Source organism: Sciurus vulgaris (assembly GCF_902686455.1).
Source record: "Sciurus vulgaris genome assembly, chromosome: 2".
NCBI classification, from domain to species: Eukaryota; Metazoa; Chordata; class Mammalia; order Rodentia; family Sciuridae; genus Sciurus; species Sciurus vulgaris.
In genome coordinates, this window is record NC_136462.1 from 114,049,391 (window position 1) to 114,073,688 (window position 24,298).

The following is a 24,298-nucleotide window of genomic DNA, read 5'->3' on the forward strand; positions in this document are numbered from 1 at the left end:
TTCAGGTGTTTCTCAGCACCGAGGGCACTGGATGGGACCATGCAACTTGTTCTGACAAATATCTTACAAGTAAAAATGAGTGTAACTTCTGAGCTGGATCATGTAGTCACTGATGCAAAACCTTCCAGAGCCTTCTCTCTGTTGTGAGGATCAGCAGTATTTCAGATGGTGGCTGCTCTGTCAGTCTTGGTCTCAGAGCAAGAACAAACCAAAGTCCCAGCCAGCCTGAAAAAATTTTTAAAAATGAGAGAAAAGCCTGGTGTAGGCCACGGAAATTGGGGGGCTCTTTGTTAAAGCAGCATGACCCAGCTCCCCTGACTAGCGCACCTCAGGAGTGGTGAAGACCAAGTGGTAATGCGTGGGGGTATGCACGGGGCTCTGCCTGGCCCTCAGCAGGTACTCAGTAAACGTGGCCTTTTTGGTGGCTCCAGGAGACCTGAGAGACAGAGATAATGGCTCAGGCAGATGCTTTATATCCAGACACCAGAGGCAAAGGTCACTAAGTGGGTGGATGGGCCCCTCAGGGCAAGTGAATGCACACTTATTCAGTTCTTGAATCAGTAAAGACTCTGAACATGGACTGAGCAAAGAGCCATAGCCTGGTCCATCACAGGCAAGTAGCAGGAAAACAGAGTGTCACTGTAGCAATTTTGGGGTGCTGAGCACCTTGGGGACCCCAAGGAGAGCCGTGAGCCTCTGTGCACATGCCCTGACATTTTGCACACACTTTCAGAGGGCTCGGGGTCCACAAGGCCTGAGCCCACCAGACCCAGAGGGTTGGACTGGTGACAGACTCCAGGCCGTGAGTGGTTTGAGGAGGTTTCCTGCAGAGCCACCAGGGCTGGGTGACCACAGAGCCTGGGCCACCTCGGCTGCTCATAGCCTCGGAGTTGGGGGAGGACAGATTTACCACCCAGTTAACCATCCAAGGCCTCTGGGACTGGCGGTCCCAGCTGGGGCTTGGGGGAATTCAGAGATAATAGTAAAGCTGAGGGGAAGCCCAAGCCAGCCCTCTAGACTCCACCCACCTCACCTGCCCCTGGTGACCTGCTTCTAGTTGACTAAGGTCACTAAGTCACTGGTTTCAGAGGTATGGGGAACACTTCTGACTTGCGGGTCATGATGGGAACAGGGTGGAGTTGTACCACCCAATTGCTGCCCATCTCCAACCACCTGTCCCGGGCTCATAAATGTCCCCAAGCCCCATCCTTGGAAGACACATTTGAGGCTTGATGTCTTGTCTGCAAACTCGCTGCCTCATGAGGAAATCTTCTATACCAAACTCATCATTCCAGTGATTGGCAGCAAGATGGACCTGGCTCTGTAACAGCAGCTAAGGAGTGGGGTGCTCAGGAGAGGCACCCCGTTTCACTCACTACTCAACAGTCCGAGAAGCCCCTTCATCTCCATGTACCCATTTGGATGTTGCATGGGGGCTGGCCACAGCAGCCGCCATCAACCCCACTTCGCAGGGTCAGGGGGCACTGGAAACCAAGGCTCCTGGAGGAGAGCTGTTTACTCAGGTCAGCTCATTGGACAAAGCCTTCCCGGCCACCCTGTGTGCCCAGCCCTATGTCAGGCGCTGGGGTTCTGAGCTTTCAGGGGAACAGACATGAAGTGATGAGCCCACAGCAGGGGCAAGTGCAGAGCTGGGCTGATGGCTGTTCCCCAGGGGGGACGGGGAGGAAATGCTGAGAGGCTCCAGTCCCAAAGGCAAAGATCTGGGTGTCCAGTCCAGGGCAGCTCAGTCCCTCTCTGAGCAAGGGAGACTAACGGAGTGGATGGATGGCCCGAGAGCAGGCACAGCCAGCATGATGTCAGGCGGAAATGAGAGCACAGAGGTGTGGGGCAGGGGTGAGAGAGGGTACAGGAGACAACGGCAGATTGTGGCGATGTCTCCTCAGCAGAGTCAGCAGCTGGGGCGACCTGGGCGAGTACGGCCCCTCTTTCAGGGAAGGGCCAGCTTGGCACCCCTGACCTGGTGCTCCCAGGCGGCCCTGCTGGGCGTGGGTGAGGCACTCTCACTTGATTCTGTTTCGTGCTTATGTGGCCTGGTGGACGTGGCAATGCCCTCCCACCTGCAATGGCCTCTTGCTGTCTCTTCTCCTGTCATCGTCATGGGCAGAGCTCTGGGGCCTGGAATGAAGCCCATGCTCCATCGCCAACTGGCAATTTGGCCCTGACTCTCAGTTCCCTGCTCTGTAAAATGGGACTGAGACAAACACTTTCCCTGCCTACGCCACAGGGCCCCTCTGAGGCTCCGATATGATAATGACAGACCTTTCGAAACTTGGCAGGTATGTAAGAAAATGAAGGTCTATTCCAGAATTAAAATCTTGGCGGAGCAGATCATCTTATCCCCAATTTAGAGATGAGGAAACAGAGGCACAGAGAGGTCAAGTGACTTACCAAGGCCCCCACCATCTGCTCCTGTGAGTCTGAATTCGGTCTCGGCTTTTCCCAACAAAACTCCACAGAAAGAACGCCCCTATGGATTCCGGACCACTGAAGGCCTGGGCTAGCCCTCGGGCCTGGTGTCTGCGAGCATAGGAGCACAGACGGCAGCATCGGCCCCTAGTGCAGCGGGTCTGCTCTGGCCACCCAACACCTGCAGTTCAGGGGACAGAGTGAAGCCCACCATGAGTCTCACCGGAGTGGCAGAAGCAGGGCTGCAACTCCTCGTGGCTCTATCTGATCATGAAAGTGGCCTTGCCCTCAGTCATCCCATGTGCCAAGGAATTGGGTGACTCATGGAGCCCTCGGTTTATGGTTATTAAATATGTCATGCCTCCATACGCTCCCAAATCCAGCCTCTGTGCAGCCACTGATGACTAAGCGTGCCTTAGTCAACAAGCAAGACAATATGCTGGGGACATTTGGTGGGTGAAAACTATCGAGGACGTTGGGGGGGCTGTGTGTTTTTTTCTGGCACCAGGACCAGGGTGACTAACACCGGCATGCATAATCGTGGGAACAACCCTTTCTACTTATGCCATCTTGATAGTCTTCAAAACATTTTTGTGCACATGATCCTGCTGATTCCTGCAGCTATTTTGTAAGGCGGGGAGGACAGAACTATCTACCCCGGGGCACAGAGAGGCTTAGGAGTGCAGGCAGCGTCTGAGCTGTACTTGGGCCACCCTTCTCTATCCTTGCTCATGGCAGGCATCCTCAATCGATCCCAGTTCCTCTGAGATAAGGCCTCTGAATCTTTCTCAATATTGCTCCCAGGTAGTCACGACCAATTGACTGAAGATTACTGCCCTGGGTATAGCGAAGTTAATTACCTAATCAGCTGGATGACCCATGGGCATGTGCCCAGTCTCACCCTGCCTCACTGAGCTGGTCTCTTCCAGTCTCTACTTAACAAATGGTAATTGATATAAATTGTTTCTGAGTGTTTAGTGGGGAGAGGGTATATGTACGTAATTTGTTTTTGAGAGACAGATGGACAGAGTCAGTTCTGCCCCTACCTCAAGGAGCTGGCATTCTTCCTGAATGAGCTGCCTTCTGAACCGCCCACCCCCATCAGCCACTGCCACTATCCCCTCACTCCTTCACAGCAGACAGAGCAAAGAAAAGAGGCCCCCAATCTGCAGAGCCTCTGGAGAGCCCCCCAAAGAATTCTTCTTCCCACAGCTAGTCCTCTCTCCCTGTACAGAGCGTGTGCACACGCTCCCCCAGGACGGCAAGTCTTCAGCCCAGGGCTCCCTCCTCGGCCCGAGGGAAGCCTCTTCAGTCCCCCACAGAGGGTCTTTGGCTCTGCCCACTCTGGCAGATGTAGCTCTCAAGCTCGCTCCATTTCCTCTGTCCCAGGGGAGTCTACTCAACCGTAGGAAGCTCTCAGTAAAGATGAACCCTCTGCTGGTTGTCAGAAAGCTATTTAGAAGTGACAAATTCCCAGGAGTCATATTGGAAAAGCCCATTCCCAGACAGCCCGGGCCTCACCTGGCTGTGGAAGTGTTGTTGGAATCAGTTCTCGGCTTATGTCCCATGAGTCCTCCTAGGGAGGAAGCCAGGGGCTGTGGCTCAGAGGGGCTGGGTTCAAACGAGACCAAAAGCCAGGACCAGTCCCTAGTGTTTCCCCTTTGCATGAGGACCTCGACAGCTCTAATAATGGCACAGTAGCTAGGATGACTGTCAACAGGCCTGCTCCCTACCTGCGCTCACTGAGGGCCACTATGTTCTCCTGAGGGGTGTGACATAGATCATCTCCACCAATCTCTACTAGAGCCAGAGAAATAAACAGTTTTTATCCTCATTTTACAGAGCAGAAATCAGCCTCAGAGAGGGGAAACTAAAGCCACAGAGCTGGTGTTGGGATTCCGGAGCCCACTTGACAGCCCCTCTAAAGCAGCGGCCTCCAGGCCCAATGTGTGGAAGATCTGAACCCAATCTCAGACACTTGTGAGGGTGGAGTGAACCCGTGTGTGCAAAGGCTCAAGGTGAACTTTAACTCTGAGCTTTTTTTTTTTTTTTTTTTTTTTTGGTACTAGGGATTGAACCCAAGTGTACTTAACCATTAAGCCACATGCCCAGTCCTTTTTTATATTTTATTTGGAGACAGGGTCTCACTGAGTTGCTTAGGGCCTTGCTAAGTTGCTGAGGCTGGCTTTGAATCCCTGATCCTCCTGCCTCAGCCTCCTGAGTCACTGGGGTTCCAGGTGTGCACCACCGTGCCTGGCTAACTGTAAGCTTTTAATAACACAACAGGCTCCCTCTTGAGCTGACCTCAGAGCCCAACACGCTAGCAAGTCTTCCTGCCCAGGACAGCCAGGAGGCTCAGCCCTTCCGTGAGGATGCCAACAAGGAGGACAGCACTCAGTCACATGGCTCTCAGAGGAGTGGGAGGAGCAGGCCAGCTTAGACCCAGCCTGGGCTCCTTGAAACCAGCCCAGCATTGCTTTGATCTGGACAGAACTGGTTTGATCTGGATAGATTTAGCCAGAATCAGTTGGAACCAGTCAGAATCCATTCAAAAAGGTCTCAGTTGATGGGATCCAGTCAGACCATGTTGAAATCATTTACATCCTGATCTGATGGGCATTGGAATTAGCTAGAACGGCCTCAGACTGGTTAGAAGTGGTTTAAGCTTGCTGTGACTGGTTGGGGACAGCCCAAACCTGTCTGGCAGGGTCACAACCAAGAGCATCCTTCAGTGGTGTGAAGCTGGTGGGTGGGATGTGCACAGGATGAGGGACGTGGAGTGGAAGAGCACACGATGCCATGTCCATGCCATAAGTCACCCTCCAGAGTGCTGCACGGGCCACGTGCTGTCAATCAATTAGCCTCTCATCCAGCGATTCATGGGAGGGGAGCTTTCTTCACTCCTTCCGGGTGAGTCATTGCAGGCAGGAGCACATCTTTGATTTCATGAGTTCTTGCTGGAGCATGAAGTTTCTCAGAGGAGGTTCCCTGAGGAATGCGGGGACCTTAGAGCCCCTGTTCCTCTCTCTCACTTCCCCATGCCTGTCCCCTCTTCCCCACCCAGCTCTGCTCCCGTGGATCCACACTGTACCTTTTCAAACCACAGGGTTCCCCAGGGCTCAGCACGAAGGCCGTGGAAGCAGCATCCTCAACTTCCTTCTGCTTAGGAAAGCAAGGCCAGTTGTGCCTTGTAAACAACAGGTGTGACAGAGAAGGGCAAAATGACACAGAGAGACCAACTTGTCACTGTCTAGGACCAGAGGTAATCCAGGCGGTCCAGACCAGCAGACCCTGCAGGGTGCATATATGGTAGACTCCTTTTCCCAGAATCCCTCAGTGGAAGGGACTTGCTCCAGGCTGCACAACCAGGATGAGAAGCTCCCCCCACCCCAATCCAGGGCTCTGCCTCCCTTAGGAATTCAGGTCTGACTCTAGGATTCTTCCATAAACCCTCCCTGTGCCCCCAGTGCCAGCCTGACTCTCTGAAAGCCTTCCCTCAGGCCCATGGGTACAGATTGCTATGGGCCCTGCAGGCTCTGGAGCCAGGCAGACCTGTGCTGTGGCCCTGCGTCTCAGTTATCCAGCCTTGGGTGGGAGTCTTGACTTCCCTGAACCTCAGTCTTATTTGTCAGAGAAATGGGGGTGCTAAAAGCCAGTTCATAGGATTGTCAGGATGTTTAAATGAACTAGGAGGCCAAGTTCACAGCACTCATCTTGCCACTCACCCAGTGACAGAACCAAGAATACTTCCTGCTAGCATTTACCATAAAAATAACTATTTTCATCATTGAACCCCCGTACTTGGTCACAGAGGCTCTCTATGAGGACGCAGAGGATGGGGGTTAGTCTGCTCAGTCACGATTTCACTGGCTGTGTGGCCTCCGTGTCCCCGTTTGTAAAGCATGGCCAAGTACTTGTGCTCTGCCTATTCCCCAGAGTGGTCACAGTAACCCATAGACATGAAGCACGTCAACCACACATGCTTTTCTAGTGGACACAGAGGGGCCTGCCCGTGTCCTCCTCCAGAAGGTTGCCAAGAGTGTGGGTGGCTGCAGATAGATGGCCTCCTGCTGCACCCTCGTGTCTGCCTCAGCTGCAGGGGCAGTTTCACCTTGGGTCATGCATTTGATCAGCCTTCCTGGGGCCACCAGGCCCTTGGGACCCTGACGAGTGCTGGCAGGGGCTGCCTCCTCCTTCCTCGAGGTTGCTCTGCCTCTGCTCCCTCTCTGTCCTTGCTCCTCTTGTATGGTCCCTCCTACCTCACACCCAAAACTTTGCCCCAGCATTGATGTCAGGGACCCCAACTTACAAAAGTGGAAAAATAAAAAGTCGACCCTGCTAGAGCAGATCTCCTGCTGCACAGAAAAGGCAGCCCCCAGGGCCAGACAACCGCTCCCGAAGAATGGCCCCCGTAACACCTGGTTCAGAGTCCTGCAAAGTCAGAAGCTTACAAGTACAGTCTAGACAGAGGCTCTCCCAGGAAGCAGTCTGAAGTTACAGAGCAAGGATGATGCAGGGTGCTGGGGAGGAGGACCCAGGCCTGAATCACAGGTCTTTCTAGAGGGACCCACAGTGAGAGAAGTAATCGCCTTCCATCCGCCCGCCAGGATGGATGCCCACCCATGTGTGCACAGGAATGACCCTATTCTCAGCAGTCCACCAGGGCCTCTGGTCAAACCACTGACCTCACTGGTAGCCATGGGGTTTTCCCAGTCACGATGCAGTAAGAAAAATTGGGATAATAGAGTGGACTTTAGGGAAGTAATTACACTCATCATAGTTTTTTGCTGTTAATGCAGATTATGGTCTACGGGTTCCTTCCCTCCCTCCCCCTCTCTGTCCCTCTTCACTTGGTGAAAGAACAAACAAAAGAAGCTCTGCACCCTGGAAGTCCAAGCCTGGGAACCCCTGTCCAGTGCAAGGTCACCCTGAGCCTGCTCCCACTGTGCTGAGGCCCCACAGCCTGACCACAGGGGGAGCAAATAGGTCACTGACCTTGGCCTGGCAGTCCAGCTCGGCCCCTTGCCTGGGACCATTTCTGGGGCAGCCCATGGCCTGCCAGCTGCCCTTCTCGGGCCCTTGGCCTCTTTGCAGACTGGACTGTAGGTAGGAGTGACCTCAGATAGAAGGGTACCTGAGGTGACACTCAGTGCTCTGTGGGAGGTAGGACGGGTAGGCCCCAGGCACCTCCCCTCTGCCCATCCTTGGGTCTTCCTGGAGGAGGGATGGGGACCTGGCAGGTCAGCAGCACCCCTCAGAGGAACAGTGCCCCCCCCCCCCCCACTCATCATCACTCCTGAAGTAATCGCCTTCCATCCGCCCGCCAGGTGCCCACCCATGTGTCCCCAGCTCTGGGGCCGCCATTAACGACATGTTGCGGCAGTTTTACGAAGCGTAGCTCGAAACAATTTTACACCTCATTTGATTTATGTTCCAGGATGTGCTCCTCTCTCAGAGGTCCCCTCCCCCTGGAGAGACAGCACGAGACCCCCTCCCTGGCTTCCCGTGCTCCCAGAGAGCCAGGTCTTAGGCCAGGGGAGGCCAGTGTGGGCACACCTAGCACCCAGCTCTCCTCATGGGCTTTCCTCTCCAGATGGCCCTGAGCCAGGACATTGTGACTGAGGCTTCCTCAGATGGCTCTGTAATGATGGAGAGAATTCCAGAGCAGAGAAGTCCTTGGGGACTGGTGACCTGGAGCCCCAGGTCACTGGCCAGAAATCTGAGAATAGGAGAGAGTCCTCTGGGCCCCTACGACCCTCCCAAAGATCACTCAGCCAGTCCGTGGCAGATACTTCCCGCACTCTCAGCAGCAGAGGGGACAGGGTCTGCACTGAGGGCTATGGCTGACTGCACACCAGCCTCGTAGGCAGCGGGACCCGCTACCCTAGACTCTCCATCCAGGCAGTGACCTTGCCTGAGGCTGAGGAATGCCCAAGATGAAAGACCATTTCATTTTCCGCCTTCTCTGTTGCAGACAGTGGTCAGGGAGGCCCAGGGAGTGGGAGTGACTTGCCTGAAGTACACAGCCAGTTGGATGCAGAGTCAGAACCCTCCCTCACAGGAAGGACTTAGCCACTTCCTCCCTAAGGGGCAAGGCCATTTCCATGACCTGATCCTCTCAGTCAGTCATTTTTGGTCGCTTCCCAGGGACATAGCTTGGCGTTAAGCCCAGAGGATAAGATGATGGAGGAGCTAGGCCCAGTGGCTGCCCTCATGGGGGCTAAGCTCTGTGGCGGAGTCAGGTCAGCCAGGGTGGTGAGGCTGGGGAGGCCACGAGTCAGCCCCGGCACATGCCCTCTCCCCATGTTTGGGGTTCATAATGAGTCTCGGTTGGAGGCCAGGCCGAGCCCACCTCCTACAGAAGCTGGAAAGGCCAGGAACCTTCCCAGACTCTCTGAGGTGTATGACCAGGTTCTTCCACTGAGATGTCCTGTGTCAGTTTAGACTCAGGAGTGTGACAGGGGAAATAGGGGACTCCAGTATTGTCTGTGGCTGTGTGGCAGAGGCGATGCTGGTCATGCTGGTACATATTTTTTCATACATATTTTTCTCAAAAACTTTTAATTAATAGACTTCATTTTTTAAAATAGTTTTAGGTTTATAGAAAAATTTGAGGATAGAACTAAGAGTTCCCATCCCCCTAATCCCTGCCCCCCAGATGACCCATAATTAACATCTTGCATGACTTTGGTACATTCGCCAGGAGCAAGGAGCCAGTATTGACACCTTGTTATTAATAACAGAAGGCCACAGCTGTCGAGGTGTCCGTAGCTATTTCCCAATGCTTTCTCTGTCCTGGGATTCCATCCAGGACACCACATCATGGAGTCATCGTGGCTCCTTCGGCTCCTCTGGGCTGTGGCAGTTCCACAGACCCCCCGTGGATGGCTCTGACAGTCCTGAGGATCGCTGGCCAGGTGTTTGGTAGGACGCCCCTCCACCGGGCTTGGCTGTTTTTCTCATCATTAGCCTGTGGTTATGTGGTTTCTTGCAGGAAGGTCACAGAGGTAAAGTACTATTTTCGTCACATTATTTTAAGGGTAGGTACCGTCAACGTGATTTATCGCTGTTGGTGTTGACTTTGACCACCTGGATGGCGTCGTGTTGGCCGGGTTTCTCCACTCCAAAGTTACTTCCCCCTTCCCATCCCAGGCCCTGTGGGAGGAAGTCAGTCTGCGCGGCCTCGCCAGAGAGTGGCAGGGGGTTGTGCTCCCATCCCTGGAGTCTCTATGTAATTCATTTTAAATATGCATCTTCCATTTTGTTCATAAATACTTCAGTGTTTATATCCAGCAGATACAGACTTAAACACACACTCAGCTACATCACCATTATGCCACTCAACACCATGAACAGTAATTCTTTACCATCATTTTCTATTCAGACCGTGTTCACTTTCCCCAATTGTCTCAAAAAAAGTTTTTCTATGGTTGACTTGTTAACATTAGGATCCAAGCTACATCCATTCTTGTATTTTGTATTTGATTGGCATTACACCTTAAATCTCTTTTCGTCTATAACAGTTGCTTTTTGTTGTTGTTGTTGTTTGTACTTTGGAGTGGTCTCATATCTCTTAGTTCCTGAAGAATTAGGGTCGTTTCTCCTAAAGAACTTCCCACCTCTGGTTCTAGCTGATTGACGTGTCATAGTTTTGTTTAATATGTTCTCTCCTGGTGCAGTGGCCCACCCCTGTAATCTCAGCTACTTAGGAGGCTGAGGCAGGAGGATCACAAGTTTGAGGCCAGCCTCAGCAACTCAGCGAGACCCAGTCTCAAAATACCTGACCTCTAGCCTCTACAGTTCCTGGACACTGGTAGTTACAGCAAAGGCATGATTGAATTCATTCCTGGCAAGAATGCAGCATTGCGCTCCACTGTATCAGGACACACACATGTCCAGATGTCCCTCTCTTCATGTTATGGAGATTGATCTGCAGTTGAGGTGTGCTCCATCTTTCTCCTGAATTCAGCAGTTGCTGATGGTTGCTGACACACAACTTCTTATTAAATCTTTTTCCTTCTGGAAGAAAGACATCTGTTTCTGTTGCTTGCAACAACAAGAACTCTGATGGATAAATCTGGAAGCCCAGTCTGGTCCTTTTAAACTGAACCTGGCACACACCTGTCCTGTGCTCCTCCTGAGACAAGTGTAGCCTGGAGGGAGTACCCTGGAGCTGCCCTGCTGGAACTGAGGTCCCACCCGGACCACATACTAGCTGTAGGCTCCAGGCAACTTAACTCAGTTTCTTCATCTGAAAAATTGGTATGCTGCTGGTGACAGCAATGCCTAGCTCATAAAGTCATAATCAGAATGAGAGTAGGTAATAGGTGCAAACGCCTTTAAACACTGCCTGGCACAAAATCAAGTTTCGGTAATTGTTAACCGATATAAACTAGTAAATCTTGATTTAATTTACTTTCTAGTTCTCTTCTGATCCTACATCTTCTCCTTGGATCATTTCACCCATTGCTGTGACCCAGGCTAACTATCATCTTCCCTCAAACCTCAAAACCAAGACTAACTTAACCAGAAGACACACCGTTGATACATAGCTTGATCCCTTGGGAGTGTGGGGTATGACCTACTGGACTTTTGACCGTGACCCTGCCTGGTCATGAGGCTTGACTTGCACATATGCCTCTGTGCCCTAGGGAGAAGGATATGTGACCAAAATTGCCGGTCTTGGACCAAGTGCTCTGGGAGTTGGAAACTGGCCGTTACCAGGTTATCCTGGTAGGAGGTAGGCTTGTCCCTGCCAAGCTTGGAGAGTGTAGGAAAAGATCACCCTCAGGTTAAAGGGTAGCCATGGTCTCTGCTTCAGGACCATGAAGAGGAAGCTGAGAAAGCATTCCATGTCTGGGTCACTGAGTAGCTGTAGCCAGGTACAGATTTGAGGGATTTGGGCACTTGAAGAGAGTTTTGCAGCACCATAACCGATATTATGGCATCCAGCAAGAATTCCACCGTAGGCGCCCTTGGAGGGGCCATGGTAAGGGGTGTAAGAGCCCTGCTGAAGCAGGGAGGCGCTTCAACACCCACCCTCTCGGGGGAGCTCCTGAAGGGCAGGGTGTCAGAAATCCTCCCATGAACTTTGCACAGGGCACCTGGCTGTTTACCTTGCCTGAAGGAAAGACGGCCAACCGATTGGATCTCTGCTGATATATGGACAGTGGCTACTAATTTAGGCAGGGACTTGGAACACAGCTGGAAGTCTGATGCGAAGGAGGTTCGGGAAAGAGGTATCTGGATGGATCTCTCCAGACAAACTCAAACGTGGAGATATTTGAATTCCAAGTCAATGCTTGTCGAAGAGCAACCTTAGCAGGACATGTTCTTAATAACTGGGAGATAAGACAACACATTCTGCATATATCCTTGGGCTCATAAGCAAAACAGCCACGTCAGCATAGATGGAGCCCAGCAACATGGACTTCTACTTATCCAGACGAATCTAGCTACGACTGACCTACCTTCCAACGGCAGAGACCAACATGGTGCCCCACTATGGCAGGAGCCAGCAACCCTGTGGCAGGCTGAGTGTATTGGACCACTTCATTCTGGAAGAGCTAGCCCTTTCCCCCACAGAAAGAGGTGGGCATTCTGGACAGGGGTTGCTTTCTCTGCCCACGGCACCACCGTGCGCTTGGAGTGTCATGAGTACCGCCACGTGTTTCCCACAGCATTGCTTCTGGCTAGGGAGCTCCCTTTAGCATGCTTCTGGCCAGGGAGCTCCCTTCACAGCTAATGAAGTGCATCGGTGGGTTTGTGCTCCTGGAAGTCACTGGTCTCACCACTTCCCTCATCAGTCTAGTGTATCACCTCAACTAAACAGAGGAACAGCCACTCAAAGACCCAGTTATGGTGCCAGCTCTGCAGCACTTGGTTCATGCCTTTGGGGTGCAACGTATTCTCTGAAATCTCAATATACCGTACAGTTTCTCCCATAGCCAAGATTTAGAGGTCCAGACAGCAAGAGGTAGGAATGGAAGCAGATCCGATCCCCCCCCCCCCCACTAGTGACATTATTGCTGTCTGCCTCTGCAACTTCTGGTTTGGAAGTCTTAGTTCCCTTGAAAGTCACTGAAGAAAAATATAAATGGCCAAAACACATGCAAAAATGATCAGTTCACTAGTAATCAAGTCAATGTAAGTTAAAGCAGTAAATACCATTTTATCTCTAATTTGTAATGTTACATGGTTACATAGTATTTAATGTTGATGATAATGGAGACAATTTTTCTCACAAATTCTTTCTAGAGAAACACATATTTTGAAGTTCTTAAAAAGCTTATCTTTGATCAAGTGATTGTACCTTTGGAAATCTAATTTAGTCTAATCTGGTCTGGTTCAAAGCCCAGGATTTGGAGCCAGGAAGACCTGGGTATGGATTCTGTTTCTGACATGGGCTGCTGTCTACACTGGGTGAGCTGCATCTTTTCTAGATAAAGTAAATGCTGAAAGTGAGGGAGCTGTTATCATCATTCTTCACAAACAATTATAGGTGTTTCCAAAGAGTTAAATTTCATGGATGTTCATCGTAGTGTTATTTATAGCAGTGAAAATATGGAAACCACCTAAATATCCATTAGCTGAGGATCATCTAAGAAATTATAATGTATCAGTTGAGTAAAATACTATATAACCATGAAAAATGCTTTAGAGGGATATTTAATAAAATAAGAAGATATTCACAATGTGCTATTAGGTGGAAGAGCAAGTAATAAAATGATATGTGCTGAATGAGGGCATTTTACTGCTTTTCAAAAGTTATATACCATGCACAAAACTAATGCTTGAATTATGTAAAATAGAATGAGTAGTGCTATTGTCCTTTCTGAAAGATGGGGAATTGGCTGATTTATATTTTCTCTTTTTGCTTGTCCATATTTTCCAAATTTGTTTTAATGACTGTGCATTGCATTTTTGGGGAAGGGGAAGTGGCACTGGGAATTGAATTCAGGGGCACTCGACCACTGAGCCACATCCCCAGCCTTATTTTGTATTTTATTTAGAGACAGGGTCTCACTGAGTTACTTAGCCCCTCGCTTTTGCTGAGGCTGACTTTGAACTCAAGATCCTCCTGCCTCAGTCTCCGGAGCCGGTGGGATTACAGGTGTGAGCTACTGTACCCAGCTCTGTATTCCATTTAAAATATAAAACAAAACAAAGAAACCCGAAAGGTAGGTGAGCTCTTCATGCCCTGTCGCAGGCAGGCTTCTCCTGTATCTGGCAGGAGGAGAATTTCAGCCACATCATTTCTGTGACCTCTAGGTCGTGGCCCCATCCTCATAACTGGCTGTCCCCAGGATGCTGGGCCTATGATGGCAGGGAGAGAATCCCTTGGCTCCACCCAGCGATAGGACAGGAGAACATCACAGCAGACATCTCCATGCCCAGACCAGACATGCCACAGTCAGGGCATCCGACAGGAATGCGGCTGCCTAGGAGAAACGGGCCCTGGCCCAACACCCTGGGTCTGTGTGTGTTGGCTCAGGTTCATAAAGACACTGAACTTGGGGCTGGCAGATTGAAAATATTTTTCAGTGAAGCCCCAGTATTTGACTGGCGAAACAATAATATTCCTTCTCTGGATGTCAAACATCCGGATAAATAGAAGCCTTCTTTCCGCCTTCTCTCTTCCCCGGGGTTACAAAGGATGCTCTGACATAGGGCCTTGGAACAGGCTCTCCCGGCCAGGGTGAAGGCCAACTGGAGACACAGAGAGTGCTTATTTTTCAAAGGAGAGGGAAATATGTGGCCCATTGCAGGTTTGCTCAGAGGGCCTGGCTTCCTTAGGAGAGCGGGTGTGGGACCGGCCTCTCCAGCCTGGATCACTCAGCGTGCTGTGGTGGGCGACCGGTGACATTTGGGCTGGGGTGGGGTGGAGGCTGGTAGGGAGAAGGTAAGCCACCCAGAGCGGAAGCCAAGAAGCGTGCAGGGTCAGGAGTAGAAAGGGACGTGGTGGGCAGACACTAGCTGAAGAACGCCCACTATTTTGAATAGGGTCCTGGAACCCAAGGACTACAAGCCACAGAAAGCCCATCTCACCCCGCAGCAGGGCAAACGCAGGGGATCTGGCTTAACCCAGAGATTAAAGTCTCCCCCAAGTGTAACACAGACCGGGGATCCACCAGAGCATTTCTGGTGAAGAGCACAGTGGGGAGATGACCCGACACCTTCCTCGGGTCTCATGAGTCACGAAAGCGTCCCAACTCCTTAGGTTCCTTTGAGCACCATCCTAACCAGTTCGCTCAGTGATCCCTAAGCTGGGTGTCCTGTTCCCTAACCGCCAGCCTGTCTCCAGGTCACACCCACAGTCAGCTTCCTGACACGTGGGCACTGGGGCCCTCCCCAGGGCCGGGGTAACAACACCTCCTTCCATGCTTCATCCTGGTGGCTCGACCTGAGACAACTGGCCCCACATGGGACCAAACCCACCCGCCTGTCTTCTCCTTGGATGGGCCTCAGTGGCCTTCTCCTCTCAGCGTCTGATCACAACTGCCATGACCGGATGCTCACAGGCAGAACCAGCGTTCATGTGGGTAGACTTCTATCACTTGTGCTTAAGAGGAAGACACAAGTACTTTGATCTGATGGGACGAACTTGAGCGTGTCCACCAGAAGTTCTTAGAAAACCCAGCCCAGGGTCCACCCTATTCCTACAGGCTGGACTTAGCTCCACCCTGGTGATTAGGACTCTCCTGACTCCTCTGCAGACACCGTCACTGGGCCCTGTGGATTCTACTTCCTCTTTGCCTGGGCTGTTGTGTTGTACTGGGCCTCCCTCAGGCCTCCATCCAATCCACTCACGACACCGGTAGTTCCCTCCTTCCTGCTCATTGCTGGTCTGCCATCACCCTCAGAATCCAGCCCGGCTACTCGCCCGGGGGCCTCCCTCAATCTGAGCAATGCTCATGGCTCCCCTTGGTCCACGGTCTTCTACAGCCTGACACGTTGACCTGCCTGGTCTCTCTATGTGCCCATCACTTCTTGCCTCAAGGCCACCCCAGTACTGTTCCCACTGCCTGGAATGTGCTTCCCCGCTGGCTGGGCCCTTTGTTATTCTTTATCCTCTGGATCCAAGTCTTCTCTGACCACCTGAGCCAAGAAAGTCCCTCGTGGAGTTCTCTTTCCCCAGGAGCACCTCCCATCCTTAAAAGTGTGCATCTATTCAGACATTTTCTTGTTCAACATGGGTCTTGACCACTGGCCCATGAACTCCCCTGGAACCAGTTATGCCTGCAGTGTTCGTTCGTCCTCACACGGCTCCAGTCACGTCAGAGGTCCTCGGAAACCTTTCCTTAGTAGGTGAGTGGGCAAACAAAGGGGAAAGAGTGGGTTGCGAATAGGGCAGGAGGCACCCGGATTGAGCATGATTTCATTACCACTCCGGGATTCAACCATCCGCGACTAGCATCTAGGCTCCTGCGCATTCTAGCTGTGTGTGACATTGGGGTCAGATTACTTAACCTCACAAAGTCTCAGATTCTTCATCTATAAAATAATAGTTATAATACTTTCCTGGCTGGGTGGTTTTGAAAATGAAAGGTAATGTATTTACAGAGTCTGACCCACTGCCTGGTACAAAATAAGTCCATTAATTTATCTCAAAACACACAGGCCAGACCAGAGCTGGAGCCCAGGGGCCACACAGGCCTTGCACTCAAGGAGGACAGCATGCGCAGACTCTGTAAATTGTAGCTATTCATAGTAATGGAACTACTAATAATAAACAAAATGTTAGGACATTCTCTAGCCAGAGGGAATGAGCCAGGGCCCGTGGAAGTCCGCCTGGGAAAACCAAGGGGATGAGAGGAGGGAACACGGTATAAAGAAAGAAATACAGAAGCAAGTGTGTTTCACTCTAAATTGCCTTTTGATCTTTCTTTCATGGTTGGCTTAGATTTTCCACTTGGCTGAATTCAGGAATTCTCTGAGGAAGCTGTTCATTTGGTGAGTGGAAGTTGATGTGCAGGCTGCTTTCAGAGCGGGAAGGAGGCCAGGGAACAAGATGTGGACTCTGCCCTCAAGAAGCTTACAGGGGATGAGGCACAAGTTTCTATCACAAGGCAGACCTCAAAGGGACCCAGGTGAAAAGCAGCAAGAGTCAGTGACCAGAGCCACAGGCTCCATGGTAGGTGGCATTTGAAGACATGAAAGGACACATGGAAGAGAGAAAGAGGGAGAAGGTGGGGCATGGAGTTGAGCACCGTCTCCAAACCCTGGCCTATAGTTTGCTCTTAGAAGAGTCAGTTTCTTGGGGAGGGGCGGGGAGAGGGGATGGGAAAGATGGTGGAATGAGATCGACATCATTACCTTATGTACATGTATGATCACACGAATGGTGTACAACATGTACAACCAGAGAAATGAAGAGTTGTGCTCCATTTGTGTACAATGAATTGAAATGCATTCTGCTGTCATGTACAACTACATAGAACAAACCTTTAAAAAAGTTCTAAAACACTAAAAAAAAAAAAAAAAAAAGAAAAAGAAAGGTCAGTTTCTCTGAGCCTTGATATCATCTGTAAAATGGAGATAATGATGAGATGATGATATTAATTCTGCTATGGTATTGTGAATACTGTGTGTGTTTTCGTGGGAAATGTCAGGGTCATGGGATGCAGAAGTGGCCCGTGAGGTTCCTGGAGCTTCCCAGTAAGCCTGTCTTCACCAGTGTCCTCCCCAGGCCTGGATGCCAGGTGGTTAGTGACAGTGATGAATGGTCATGCCCCATCCTGCCTGACTCAGAAGACTTTAAGGAACATTTGACTGGGCCCAGTATGCAAGCCAGGGTGGGCCATTCTGGGCTCAGGAATGCCAGTGGCCTAACTTGGGGCAGAGTAGAGACTGCCTAGTCACTCACACAACCTGTGTCCTCTTCTCCCTGAGCATATGGCTAGGCCACATCCTTGTAGTTGAGTGTGGCATTCGACTGAGTTCTAATCAATGAAAAGCAATCCATGTTCTAATGAAAAGTCCAACTAATGAAACACCTGCATGTTCTTTCTTTCTAGTTAACTGAGGTGGTGATTCCCAGCATGACCTTGGAAACCATTTTAAAAGTCACTCTGAGTGGTTGCACAGAGAAAGATGTGCCCACTTTTACCACACCCAAGCCCTGGACAGTTTGATGAAGTATAATGGTTCTACATTACATGTTTTGGTCTATTTGTTACAGCAGCAACACTTAACTAATACACCAGAGTTTGGCCAAAACTGTAAAGACCAAAAAGGCAGTTTTAAATCGGTATCCTGAGAATGCAAGAGGTTGTGACTGAAGTGCTGAAATACCAAAGGCAAGACCTCTGGCTGTGAATGGAGTTGAGGGTTAGGATCTGGGCAGGTGGGGTCAGAAAGAGAGGGAAAGAGGCCACAGGTGCCTGTTGAAAGTAGTGCTGTTCTGCCCAGCTTCTTCTCACAGATCAAGCTGATTAGAAGGTTGGAGCCAATGTTCTTGTCACTGGGTCTGCCTCACACCTGGGCTTTCAACCCCTGCCCCCACTCAGCTATTGCCCCAAACCCTAGACCTGGTTGGGAGTAGGGCCCCATGTCTTTACCCTAGGCAATGAGCCCAGATTGATATCCGGTATTTGGTCTGATGGCCCAACCCTGGCTTGCAAGCTGAAGAAAGTCAGACTCAGAAAAAAATGAAGGGGCCAATTCATAAAGCCCAAATTGATCTTTCCACCTGGTCTTGGCCAGGGTGCACAATTTCCAGCAAAATCCTGCCTCTTTAATACCCTGGCCAGAGCTTCCCCAAAAGGACGACTTCACCCTCCCTCTCTTCTGGCAAGCTAGGTTTCCAAGCCCAGCCATTGAGAATGGAGCTGGTTTCTTCTGGTCCCAAAGAAAAACAAGCTGGCCAATTTTCTGTTAGTCCCCCCCGGCAGCTCCTTGCTGCCCTGGAACCAAGCAGACACTGGCTGGTCTGTGTGCAGGGCTGAGGCTGCAGCGACCTCCAGGCAGGTGGTAATGACTTCTCGGAGGGAGCTGGCCTCCACTCAGACCGCTCTGGGTGGGGGGAAAGGAAGCTGAAGACAAAACTGTGCTTCTCGTAAAGGTCTCAATCTAAAAATAAAGACAGTTAGCCGAGTGAGTGCAGGGATGCTTGTCTGAGAAGAGAAGGAACAGCCGTTCATCCAGGGGTTCCCAACTAAGGAAAGAGGGTAAAGCAAGCCTTCAGACAAGATCTGCATTCCAATGAGACCAAAGCTTTCAGCTTCTGATAATCTGTTAAGTAAGATTAGGAAAAACGGAAAGTTAGTTTCAGATCTAGTAACCTGGGTTCCTGGACCTGATAATTTCAGAAGTATAAACTTCAGGTAAGGTTTGATCTGGTGGCTCAAATATGTCACCAAGAATCCAATTTCTTATGTCTCTCTGCTCTCTAGGGAATCACTGAGTTGCTATAATTAACAAGAAAAAATATGGGATATCTAGTTAAATCAGAAATTCAGATAAACAATATATTTTTTTAGGATAAGTATGTTCTATGAGATATTGGTACATACTTATACTAAAAACTTATTTTTGTCATTTATACAGAATTCATCTTTCACAAGGTGCCTTGTATTTTATGATGTTCTTACCCTAAATTAGCATATTTCCATTCTCTCTTTCCTGCTTCCTGTCCAGCTCTCCCTCTCTCCAATATTCATATTCACTCTCTCTCTCTCTCTCTCTCTCTCTCTCTCTCTCTCTCTCTCTCTCTCTCTCTCTCTCTCTCTCTCATAGCTCCTTTGTGTTCAGTAGATGCGAGTGGACAGTTCTTTTGGAAAACCTCAAGAGAACACCCCATTGAATCTTCTTGGTCTGAACTACCTACTTCTGAACAGCATCCATGGCTAGGGATTAAGATGGGCTGGCTGGCTTGATGAGGAGGTCAGAGGCCTTTGGGAAAGGAGGAAAGAGAATGGCTTCTCCAACAGATGTGTATGACAGAGCACTTTCCAGTCTCAGTCACAGAATCCAAGTTCCTCAAGATTGGATGGGGACCGTAAAAATCTCTGGAGGATTAGCCCAGACTGCTGCATTAAGTTCAACTCCCCTTTGTAAGAGCCCAGTCTTCCTATCTCCATGGACAGGGAACTCACTTCCTTCCAAAGAGCTCATCCCATCATGCAGCCACGACTGTCTTAAAGGTCTGGCTGAAGTCTTTTTCTTGTGTCTTCTGCTCATTGGTTGTAGTGCTAACAAGAGGGCCCTATCTACAGGGCAGTTTTCTAAACCAGTTCCAGAGGAGTAGGCACCAGGCACCAGGCTACATGTTTTTACACTGTTCATCTCATTTCATCTTTCAAACATTCTGCTAAATAAGCAAGTCCCTGCCAGAAGTGGTGGTGCATGCCTATGATCCCAGTGGCTCAGGAGGCTGAGGCAGGAGGATTCCAAGTTCAGACCTCAGCAATTTAATGAGGCCCTAAGCAACTTAGCAAGACCCTGTCTTAAAATAAAAAACAGAAAGGGCTGGGAATGTGGCACAGTGGTAAAGTACTCCTGGGTTAAATCTCCAGTACCAATGAATAAATAAGCAAGTCTCTTTTTATGGATACAGAAACTTGTCCCAGAATTCATGGCTAGATTTGAATACACACTCATTTTGATCCAAAGTCCACTGACCAGCTCTTGACCTTTTCAGTTTTTGATAAATCTGTTAAGATAAGTAAGATTATGAAAAACAGAAAGCTAGTTTCAAATCTAGTAACCCAGGTTCCTGAACCTGAAAATTTCAGAAGTATGAACTTTAGGTAAACCTTGATCCAGTGGCTCAAATATGTCACAAAGAGACCAACAGCCTTTCTAATGTCCAATGGCAGTATCCTGGCTCCCTGGCTCTCTCAGCTAAACATTCCAAGAAACTTCAGTCCTTAAGATTGGTTTCTGGGATGAAACTGAGGCTCAGGTATGCTCAGAAAAACTAGTGTAACTGGGGGTAAAAGAACTGTGGAGGAGGAGAAGCAAGCTGCCCAGAGAGCTCACAGAAACCTCTTCTCACTTGAATTTCCCTCAAGTGTCTACATAGGTTGAGTGCCTGGTAGTTACAGACACCATGCAAGACAGTGAGGATGGAGAGAGAGAGAGAGAGAGAGAGAGAGAGAGAGAGAGAGAGAGAGAGAGAGAGAGAGAGAGAGAGAGAGAGGAGACCCAGGCTGGAGCATGCAGGTGTTCATGACCTGGAAGGAAGAGGAAACATGTGAGATCAGTGACCACGGTGAGATGTGACACGTGTATTTGAATATCAGTATAAATAGGGTGCTGTGGGTCTGATCATGGGGACGCAAAGAGGAGAAGGGCCCACGCAGCAGGAGCAACAGATGAGACTAAGCACTGAGAGGTGAGTGCTGACCTCAGACGGCAAAGCACAAGAGGAGGAACTGGGTGTGGAGGTGGTCCGTCAAAGGGAGCTGGGCACAAGAGCCAATGGGATTATTCTTGCTTCCATGTTCAATGACAGGCTTGCTCTTGCTGACTGACATGACTTTTTTGACCTAATAACAAGGAGGAGCTTTGCCTTCCAAGGCAGCCCTGCCTGGGCCTTCCTTCCTGAAACCTCCTACTGTTTCTGAAAACAACAACAAAAAAAAAAAACAAAAAAAAACCTTTCTCCATACATTTCAACAGACTGGTGATTCATCCACACAGAGAAAACCGTCTTTTGGCATTTGAAAACATCATAAATGAGCAATGGACATAGGCAGTTCATACAAAAGGAAATATGGTTAATAAACAGACGTGAGGAAATATGGTCAACCTGGCCAATGATCAAAGAAACGCAAATTAAAATGACTGAGCTGTGCTTGTCCACCTACGAAGTGAACAGCCATAATGGAAAGGTTTCCATGATTGTTTTAGTCAGCTTTTTTGCTGCTATGACTAAAGGACTCTACCAGAGCAACTATAGAGAAGGAAAAGTTTCTTTGGGGGCTCACGGTTTCAAAGGACTCAGTCCATGGACAGCAGGCTCCATTCCTGGGGGCTGGAGGTGAGGCAGGACATCATGGTAGAAGAATGTGTCAGAGGAAAGCAGCTCATGTGGTGATCAGGAAGCAGAGAGAGACATTCCACTCTTCAGATACAAATATATACCCCAAGGCCACGCCCCCCCAGACCCACCTCCTCCAGCCACACCCCACCTGCCCCCATTACTACTCAGTTAATCGCCATCAGGGGATTACTTCAGTGATTGGGGTAAGGCTCTCATAACCCAGTCATTTCTCCTGTAAACCTTCTCGCATTGTCTCACAAGTGAACTTTTGGGGGATACCTCACACCCAAGCCATAACAATGACCATCCTCTCTTCTGGAGAGGACTGGGTCAAAGTAATATTTCTGACCTTGTCAGAGGCAGGAGCAGCTATATCATCTGCATCCTGGTGTGAGCTCAACGTAGAGACTCTTCTTCAGAAATTATTAAGCATTTTGAGATAGCGGCAGCATGCCTTAACCAAGTGCTAGGCTCTTCCCAGTCCTTGTTTGAGGTTTTTTTTTTTTTTTTTTTTTTTTTGCGGGGGCAGGGGTTACTGGGCGTTGAACTCAGGGGCACTCAACCACTGAGTCACATTCTCAGTCCTATTTTGTATTTTATTTAGAAACAGGGTCTCACTGAGTTTTTTAGTTTTTGCACTTTTGCTGAGGCTGGCTTTGAACTCACAATCCTGCCTCAGCCTCCTAAGCTGCTGGGATCATAGGCAAGCACCATCATGCCCAGCTGGAAGTCTTGTAAATGGGTACAACCCTGTTATGAGAAAAGAGGTGAACCCTTCCCCCTGCCTCAGACCTGGTCCCCTCTAAGGGGTCCTGTCAGGGCTCACCTCTGCCTTGACAGTCACCCTCCTGCTCTCAGCCCAGTTTTTCTATCAACATTGAACCCACATGCAGTTCTTCCTCCTGGGGGAAAGAAAAACCCAGGAGACTGAACACCCTTGCTCAAGCCTGCACCCACCTTCTCGTACTGTTCTCCCACTCGCCTGGCTCAGCCAATTCTGGAGACGGCTGTGTAGACACACCACCTCTATGTCCCTGTTTCTCATCTGTTTCTCCACTCTGCCTGTCTCTCCATCATTACATCCTGCCAAGGTCAACGCTGATCCAAACATACTTTCTGGAACTTCTGGGCAGCATTGACACTGGCTGCCATTTTCTACTTCCTGTCACCCTCTTCCCTTGGCTCTGTGACATCAGGTCCTGCTGCTTTTCCTCCCACATCCCTTCCAGGCTCCCTGCCAGCCACCTCTCTCCACTTGGCTGTGGAAGTGGGAGTTCCTGGTCCTGACTCCATTTACTCTTTCTCCCCAGGCAGGCTCACCATGCCTGTGGCTGTGGCTGTGGTCACCCTTCAATTATCAATGACTGGAAAGTTCATGGCTCTCACCCGAACCCTCCCCTGAGTCTCAGACCCACAGTCCAACTGCCCTCCTGAGAGCTCCACCATCACAAGGACGCTTGAACCCCCACATACAAAGCCACCCCATCTGGGCCTCCTCCATGGTTCCTTATGTCTGTGCGAGGCTCCACCACGTGTCCTCTTCCTTATGCCAGGAACCTAGGTGTACCCTCATGTCCCCCTCTCCCTCCCATCCCTGCTATATCTTAATCAAACCCGTTCTCAAGAGACATCTGCACATGTGGTTCCCTCTGCCTAGAATTCTGTTCTTTTCCCTCTTTAGCTCCTAGTTATCCTTAATCCCCCATCATGGTGACTTCTTCCTTAGGAAATCCTCCCATGAATTCTCAGGAAAAGTAGGTTCCACCTTCAGATACTGCTAGATACGACTTCCCTCCTCAGCAGCCAGCATGGCACGCTTCTGTCCATCTATGAGGATAGGTGGACCCTGTCTCCCCAGCTAGACAGTAGGATCTGTAAGCTTCTCCTCGCGGTTGTAACCCAGCACCCAATCAGGACTGTCAAGAAAGTGTTCAATAAATATTTGGTGAATGAATAAATGGAATCCATTCAGCAATCTCTATCAAGGGCTATAGAAATGTTTCGATCCAATAATCCAATTCCTAGAAATAGATCCCAAGCAAGTAATTTAAAATGAAGGAAAATATTATATACCTGAAAAATACTAACTACAACACTTTCTTCTAATAGCAACTTTTTAAAAATCCCATAAATATATCTAGCAATAGGGGAAATGTTAAAGAGTGGTAAATCCACAGAGTAAATAACACCATCATTAAAAATAATTGTGAAGACTAAGTAGCAATATGGAAAACAGTTTACAATATTACAATTGTTTTTCAAAAGCTGAATGCAAAATTGGATTTTTACAACTATATAAAAATGTTTTATGCATCGCAGACGTGTACCAGATGGGAACCAGAAAAAAATAAATGAGTTGATTTGTCCAAAAAGTAGACCATGATTGAATCTTCCATTTCACTTTTATTTCTCTTAGTGTAGTTATAACAGTGTTTTTGCACAAATTATACTTTAATGTGATCTATGAGTTTCATCTAGCAATAGATTGAGTGAAGGAGCCATCAAAACGCAGCTAGTTACATGTGATTCACTGCTCAGTGGGTCACAAATGCCCAATAAATAATACTACTTTACAATGACCTCATATGCCACTTTAAGAAGTAGATCTTATGGTAATTACATCCTATTTTTATAATATCTTATGAACACTTATCTACATGTCTTTTTGAGGATTTCTAGTTTTGTTTCCCTTGGGTAAATACCTAAAAGTAGATTACAGGCATGCAGTCAGCATCTTTGCTACTGTTAAACTGTTTTCTGATATCACCATTTCACATTCCCTCTAGCAGTGCATGAAGGCCAGCGAATGTCCATGTCCCCACTCTTGCCATGATGTGACATGGTCAGGTGCTTTTTAATCCCAGCCAGTCTAATGGGCATGTA

The 24,298-nt window shown here is 49.4% G+C and overlaps 1 long non-coding RNA gene across 2 annotated transcripts; it reads left to right on the plus strand.

Moving 5' to 3' along the window:
* The first annotated feature begins 11,075 nt into the window (after nucleotides 1-11,075).
* On the plus strand, nucleotides 11,076-23,467 carry LOC306655191. Of its 2 annotated transcripts, XR_013762225.1 has the most exons (4): nucleotides 11,076-12,018; nucleotides 12,781-12,849; nucleotides 16,331-16,380; nucleotides 22,726-23,467. It is a non-coding gene; the product is annotated as an uncharacterized lncRNA (long non-coding RNA). The 2 variants fall into 2 exon arrangements; XR_013762226.1 differs by lacking the exon at nucleotides 22,726-23,467 and having other exon boundaries at nucleotides 16,331-16,621.
* The last annotated feature ends 831 nt before the right edge of the window (nucleotides 23,468-24,298 follow it).